Source organism: Vidua chalybeata, chromosome 25 (assembly GCF_026979565.1).
Source record: "Vidua chalybeata isolate OUT-0048 chromosome 25, bVidCha1 merged haplotype, whole genome shotgun sequence".
NCBI classification, from domain to species: domain Eukaryota; kingdom Metazoa; phylum Chordata; class Aves; order Passeriformes; family Viduidae; genus Vidua; species Vidua chalybeata.
The window spans coordinates 4439653-4447729 of NC_071554.1; the positions used below are offsets into that span (position 1 = coordinate 4439653).

The 8077-nt window shown below is 39.2% G+C and overlaps 1 long non-coding RNA gene across 1 annotated transcript; it reads right to left on the bottom strand.

Moving 5' to 3' along the window:
- Positions 1-346: 346 nt before the first annotated feature.
- LOC128799730 (uncharacterized) lies at positions 347-3352 on the bottom strand. Its single transcript, XR_008434813.1, has 3 exons — positions 1658-3352; positions 1503-1533; positions 347-582 (listed from the first exon to the last, which is right to left on the bottom strand). It is a non-coding gene; the product is annotated as an uncharacterized LOC128799730 (long non-coding RNA).
- Positions 3353-8077: the final 4725 nt, after the last annotated feature.

The following is an 8077-nucleotide window of genomic DNA, read 5'->3' on the forward strand; positions in this document are numbered from 1 at the left end:
CCACAGGACTTGGCACTTCACAGGAACAAAAGCCCAAAATCACAACTTCCCATTTGTTTCACCATCATCTCCCAAATCAACATTCAGAATTAATTTTTCTTCATGAGAAATGTCTTTGATTTTGCTTACAATGGTTTTCTGTCTGATCTTAAGCATCCAAGAAAATACTCAAAACAGAGAAACTACTAGCAAAGGTCTTGTGTGGACACAGCAGCTTCAAATAAGGTTTTTATTCAAAGGAAGCAGTTATGAGTTTCTCTTCTCCCTGCATGATCCAAAGGAAACATCAGAAGGATGTACCTAACACATGGGAACTTGGACCCTTGGAAATCATCCACAAAGCAAAGACTTCAAAAGATGTTTATTTAGGAAAACCAGACATTACAAGAGGGCCAAACAGATTGTACAAAGGCACGTGCAGTTTCTGGTACAATGCAGAGAACAAGGAAAGTCTGCAAATACAGGTAACACACCCACCTGAACTGCTACCATGGGAACATCAATGCTCAGGTCACTTGCCATGAAAGGCAGATACTGGGCTCCTTCAGGCAGCCAGCCACTCCCTGGGATATTTCACATTTCCTGCAGAAGTACAGATTGTACACAGAGCTTTAATGACAGTTAAAACAAAATTACTGCTGAGGAATTCCTACATCCAAGTTGGGGCATTAATATAATGTATCTCGTAAAATTTTATTTCTTTGTTTTCATTGAAGGTCATCTAGATTTCATGTTCTTATAATGCATTTTACCTCACAGATAATAAAACCTTGCTGTCTACACATGATTCTGCCTAGCAAAGCGTATCTGAGACTGTTTGCTTTGTTAGCTAAGGAAGAGATCCAGATTTAATTACCTGTCAAAACAAGGTAATTCAGATGTATTGACAGGCAAGTCCCTTATAACCCACATCAGAGAACTGAGATATATATTAGCTAATGCTTTTATTAGGCTTTAGAACAAACATGTCCTGAACTTGACCAAACCCAGGAATTCTTGTCTTTAAAGCATAGCTAACAGCAACCAGCAATCCCCCATCACAGAGTGGAGAGCAAAACTCACTGAGCTCAGCAGAGAAAAATGAGCACGACCAGCTCAACAGCTTCTAGCAACAAGTGCGACACTAACACTAGTTCTCAATCAGGAAAATGAATAGGAAAAATATCTCACTGAACAGATTGGTGAATTTGCATCTGTGTCTGTATCTGAAAGGACAAATAAATACTGCAAGAATGGTTAAAAATCTAATTCTCAAATTAGTCTCTTCTTCTCCCCATATAATATATAATAAATGCCCTGTTTGCCATTTTGTAATGGTTTTAGCAGCTGTCTGATCAATCTGACAGATGTCCATAAATCAATCAATATCTGTCTATAAACTTTAAGGATTGCATCAGAAAAACAAAACAAAACAAAAAAACCAAAAACAAAACCAAAACAGATTAACTATCCAGAACTTGGTTGTCAACCCCTTCACCCCCAGCCCCAAGCTCTGAACTTACCTTCTCTGTTGCAACACAGCTGATGGATATGCTATAAATAAAGACAAACATTTCAATCAACACTGAAATTAATAAATGGAGAAAACCACAGCTAAGACACACAGCACCTAAGCCCTCCTCAGACACGTCACACCACCAGGACCAGATAGGAGTACCTGCCACCAGAGTGCACACTTCAAGTCCATGCTTTAGTGCCCATCACAGTGTCTATCCTTCATCATCTAAAAACAGACCAGAAATAATGGCATTTCAAAGAGGAGAAAGTTATTAAAACAAAGAGCACAGATCCTGCAATCCTACCCCATGGAAAAGAGAGAGCTGGCATTCAGCAGATACAAAATCAGCAAACATGAATAAAATAGAATTGACAATCTCAGGAAAGGTTCTTTGTGGTGAATAATTTGAGATTGCTAGGTAGTAATATTAATATGCAAATACTTAATCAACTCTCACACACACTGTTTACAGAACTGCAGTGAGCATGAGCAGGTGTTACACCATCCTCCTGCCTCTCTATAAAACCAAAGGAAAGTGAAACAAAGTCACCTATTTTACATGCCGCCAAATATCCCAAGTTACTGAAGGAGACCTGGAAAGATCCTTACTGGGTCTTTTTTTTTCAAAATAAGCTACAACTCTTTGCATCAATTATCTGTAAGCTAAAACTTAGGACTGCATCTGGAAACAAGAATGCAGGTGATCACCTGAGCTACTGCTTCAGCTCACTAAAGGAAATGTGACAGACTGCCAGAGCTGATTTCAGCTATTTTTACACTTCAGTTTTTGAATACCAGTTTGGAGGTTTGGTCCATGGTAAGTAATGAATATCCATGTTTCTTGACTTTAGCAGTAAGGCTTTCTTTTTTTAAATTCAGTTCTTCCTGCTATATTTTAGATGCTTCTCTTAAGTATGCAGAATAAAAAGAAATCCTAGCTATTGTGGAACAGATCATCATATTTTCCAAACTGGCCATTAAGGAGAGAGAAACTGTTCAGAGATGGATCAACCTGAACATCCTGCAGATGAAATAAAATGCAAGTCATCTCACTAACATCTGCTCAGGCAATTCATAACATTGTGCAGCAGTGACATTAACTGGTGTTTGCCTACTCTTTTTTTAAGGAAAGGCAAGGATTTGAAGTCCTAAATGACTCTGATGTACTCATATGAACGATGAATAAGCAGGCTGCAAGATTTTGTGTTGCATATGCAAGTGTAAATGATGATACCTGTCAAGGTGCCACCAGCAATGTGCTACTGCAGGAGGCAGTGCACTACCACATTCCCCAAGAGCATTTTCTAAGACTAACAGCCAAAATGAATACAAAACAGCAAGTTCCAGAGAAACTAGAGATTTTAAGATTCAAGAACTGTGATCACAACATCCTATTTCTCTAAAAAAACGAATGAAGCCTGAAGAGATCAAGAGGCATAAGCTAAGCCAGGCTGATGATCCAGCCCAGGCCAGAGACCAAAGAACCCAGAGGAAAATCACTCGCCTCAAATGAATGCAACCAAATAACTGCTCCAAGAAGCTGTGAAGGCTGATGGGGCCCTGCCATCAGTGTGCAGATACAAAGCTCTAAAGCTCACTCAAACCAAGCTGATTTCTGCACATAAAACTCTTGGGTCACAAGATAGGCAATTTGTATCAGAAAGGGCTCAGACAAAGAGCAAAACCACAGAGCAAAACCACAAAGCCAAAAAAAGCTTGATCTAATCAACAATGATCTCATTACCTCTGCTAATGCTCTGGAAGATGGAAACTCTTCCAACTCAGCAGTGCCAAGAAGGCAGTACTACAGAGATGGGAACACCTCAATGGAATGGGAAGGTTTCAGAGTCAATGAAGCAGAATCACCTCTAACAACAACACCTCAAACATAACCTAATACTGCCACACCTCAGACATTACCCTGGACTCTGAGTGATGCCAGGAGGTCCTATTCATGGACAAAACCTACAAAAATGAACAAAAGCACTGAAAATATTTTACTTATTGTAAACGTAAGCCAGGTAGGAGGCTGGAAGACCAAGCCTTGAAGAGCCATCATGAAAAGGGGAAAAGGTCCAAACCCAAAAAGAAAGGGTCGCACATGAAGTGGAAACACAGATAAGCACAGACCTCCATGGCTAAACATATAAAAGCTGAAAAGCTGCAGGCAAAGCTACACTCTTTGTTTGGATTTTGGCAAGACCAGGAACTTCCCTAAGAGAAACTGGAAAGGTTGCAGGTGTATGGGGCCTGGCACCTTTGTGACCAAAGAGAGAGAGGCTGTAGGCATAGGTCAAGCACAAAGACAGCAAGGGTTGAGCAAGGAAAAGGTGCACCAAAGCCTTACCTCTCTCCAGCTCACAAGGTCTGCCCTCCTTCAGCCAGGTCATGCAGCTCTGTGCTGCTCTTCACCAGGTATCAATGGACAAAACACCAGAACTGTTTGGTTCAATTCTTCTCCCAACCCAAATCACATGTGAAAAAAGCAGGCACTGAGCTCCACTTCTGAGAACACAATTGATTTTTATCCTCCTCTGCCTCTCTTGCTGTGTCAGTGTCACAAATATTCTACCTGAGCCTTGCAAAGCAGCAGGTACCTGAGAAGGCACTGAGTCAGGTGACACTCAAAAAGGTGTTTTCAGACAAATATAATGAACAAACACTTCTCTATCTCACCTGTACTAAAAGCTCATTAAAACCCAGCTTCCTAATCACTTCCATTTAAAATATAGAAAACCTGGAAGATGTGAAATATATGTTTATTTTTTTTATTTTCTTAAATGTTTGCAAGGAGTTCTAAACTGTGAGCTAAATATGAGCCAAGCCTTCTGACCCTGCTGACTGCTGGTGCATGATGAACCATAAGAGATTGAGAGGGACAAAGCCTAAGTCCAGGAAATGTAGGAAACACCTAGAAAAGAAAAAATATTCAAAAAAGTAATATATATTGAAAATATACTAGGCAGTCTTATAATGTTCTGTCCAACTTCTCTACTTGTCAGTTATTTCTTCTTCTTCTTCATTTTTTCTAATTTTCCCCCCAGTGTAAGGTTGCAAAGGGGCACTGAGAAGCCATCTACTGGTATGCCCAAATTCCTTCAGTCCACATTCAGATGAAATTTGTGTGCAACACTGTAAGAAGCAATTATAAATACTTCAAACACAAGTTTTGCCTGAGCAGTTTCAATTAAAAAAACACTGGGCTAAAAATAAACTTGATTTAAGTAGTGGAGCATATCTTGATTATTCCAGGTATTATTCTAACAAGTTTAAGAGCCCAAGAATCTAGGATGTGATTGATACTTGTGCTCCAGTAATCCCTTTCCACATGTTTCCTGTTCTGGCAGCAGCTGCATCAGTCAGGCAGTGAAGAGCAGCATTGCCTTGCAGGCTACAACCCATAGCACTGCCACAGGCCAAGAGTCACCTACAGGGAAATAGCAATTTTGCTAGTTTTTTGTAAATTTAAAAGTATATCCAGTCTCCAACTGATTTCACACTGTGCCACAGCTTTAGTATCCTAGTGTGTGTGCAGAGGCTATAATACCAGATGGCATAAATGAAGTCCTGAAATCCTTTCAGGAAAGCCAGCAATCAAACTTCTCCACACATACAAGGAGAGATAACTTACCAACTCAATTCATATGGCATCATGAATGTTCTTCAGGGATTATGAGATGAGAATGGAAGTTAAAACATTATTAGTAGATAAAAGGGTCTAGGCACTTGTGTATTAAGATACAAAAATGAGTTTTAACTTCTTCAGAGCCTGATTTCTGATTGCTGTTAATAACTATAGTTTCCAAAAGAGCTTATTTAGACCACTAGTAGAGGAAAAAAAATAGTGTACATTTACACAGCCATAGGCTTTTTCTTCTCCTTTCATTCTGCCAGCAGCCATCTTCTTACAGCCAGCCATAAGACACCTGCACTGGCTGAACTGTTATAATGACAGGACTGAACTATGACTGTAACAAGCAAATGAACATCTAATCACACTTACATCTCAATTTTCATCAAGCAATCCTATCTCTGTAAGTAACTGCAATCATTCTCAGGCTCTTGGTAATAAAGTCTGATTGTGGGTTTTTTTCTCACTAAAGGTTTTGCGGTCTCAGTTTGGAACAGAGAAGAATTTTTTGTTAACACAAGCAGAGGATCTGTGCATCAGAAAGGAGTCTGTCTTTGCTTGAGATCCACCTGGCTCTGCCAATCCCACGCTTCCTCCTGGAAGTCTTCTTACATATTTATATGCTGCAGTTCCTCCATGCCCAGGGGATTAATCAATTCAGGCATCATTATCTAATTTTCATCTACCAACACAGTACATGACAATAGAGAATCAATGTGAATTATATACCCCATGTTTCTGTTACATCAAGATAAAAGTTCACAGTCTCTATGGCCAGATCCAGCTCAGTATCTGAAAAACACGTATTTTTAAAGAAAAAAAAAAGTTACACCAAACATCCTTGTGGCCTGTCCTGCATTAATTAACTTATTACTAGAGGCTTTGTAAGAAATACACAATGGTTAAAAAGATGTAAAACACACAACTTCTTTGCATTTCAAGCTTGTAGGAGCTCCAAGTGAAACAGCCACAGAGGACAGCACTGATATAATTTAGTGTTAGTACTTCCTACTCCTCTCCTGGCTACCCAGCCTACAAGCAGGTCGTTACTTTGGATTTGGATTTCATGCATTAGTGAAAAAGACTGCCTCTACTGGTCTAATGTACAACTATTTTCCTAAATGTCTGATGTCCCCTCTTTTTCCCAAGGTCATTCTGTAGAAATACCGAGTAGAAAACTTTCTGAGCTAATTCACTTCCACCCTTTGTTCACATAAAAGCAACACTGAAAATAGCCTATCTCAGTAGGAACTGCTCAGAAGATCGTATCTGCAGACACATGCTTTCAGTTGCACTTGACAATTCAAACAAGACAAGTCTATCAAAAAATAGACCAATTTTCTTCAGAATGCCAAAAAACTCTACCCTGAAGAAATAATCTTCATGGAAAGTCAGGATATCACACCTGAATCCCAAGAACTCAAATATATGGCCATTGTATAATTAGAGAACAGAAAACACAGAATCAGTATAAAAAGGTCAAACAAGTGAAAATTACTGAAGTTAAAGGAAAAAACATTCCAAATATTGCCTCTGAGAAGAAGGATGATTATTCCCACCACAAAACTGGACTCTAAACCTTTATGCTAGAGTCTAGACTTTGCTGTAAAAAGAGCACTGCTTTTCAAGTATTCCTGAAATGCAAATTTCCATTACTACTTATTCCTCAGTCAAAGAAGGGGTGGAGCTAATCACAGCAATTAAAAGCTGAGCAACCACGTTAGTGTTCTTCCATATGTATAAACAAACACTCTGCCCATCCCACACTGCACCCATCTCATACCAGAAAAACCACAAAGAGCTACTCAAATACTTGCACATCTGTATCTCATTTCAACAACTTCTACTGATACAGTAGCACATTTGATGTTCTTTAGCTGCTTCTATTTTAAACCTCAGCCTAGCTACTAAAAGGATTTTTCAAGCTATTTCCAATGAAAGAAAAAAGATGACCTACATTGGTGGAGATACCTCTCTGGCCTCCCACAGTGGGGAACGTGCAGCCTTCACTGCATGGACCCCATTTCAGCCCAGTGAAATAGATTTAATTTGTGATCTTTAGATTTTACATGCTACACTGCAAACCCTTCTGAACCCACTCCTAAGGCACGTAAAAGAAAACATCTATTTGACATGAGAGAAAAGGCTAAAACTTTACAACCAAGAGTCAGTCAAGCAGAAAAGGAGAGGGGAAAAAAAGCACATTTATTTTCTATGAACTGCCATGAAAGAAATATAGTGAAGATTTAATGTTTACCAGAACATCAAAGAAAATACATGTTCTAATGCTTCACAAACATGATGAATGATCAATGTTTTTTTGCATAAAATGATTTTATGAGCTAATTAACTCCTAAGTGCATGCCTACAGTTCTCTGCAAAATCTATCATCTAAAAATGCTGACAAAATTAGTAACTCAAGTTCTCATACTTCATTAGGTAAGGAATAATATCAAAGAAATTTGAAAACTCCTGCAGTATTTTTACCTTTACATACTACACCAAAAAATAATTTGAAAACCAGCAAGGTCCACTCAAAAAAATCTCAAACCTTGCAACAGGGCTTTGCATCTGCACCAGCAGCTTGTTGGTTCAACAGATCCAAGATACTGCAGGGAAGATCCAGGCTGGGCTAAAAATAATCTCGAGCCCAAGATCCAGGGAAGATCTGTTGTTCAACAGATCCAAGACACTGCTTTTCTCCTCTTTCTCTCTACATGAACAGACAAGTACAGGTGAACATCCAACCAACAATGGGAGAGGAAAGGAAGAGTAGAAACCAGAAGCTACAATGCTACCATGAAGGGTTTAAACATCCTCATTTCTCAGGAACCTTAAATTCAATGTCTCTACTCGTAATTACTGGTTTGTGCAGTATCAGAGTAGCAAGAACTGCGTCCAGAGAGCAGCCTCGTTGTAACAAGGGGAACAGCACTAATGGTAAAATA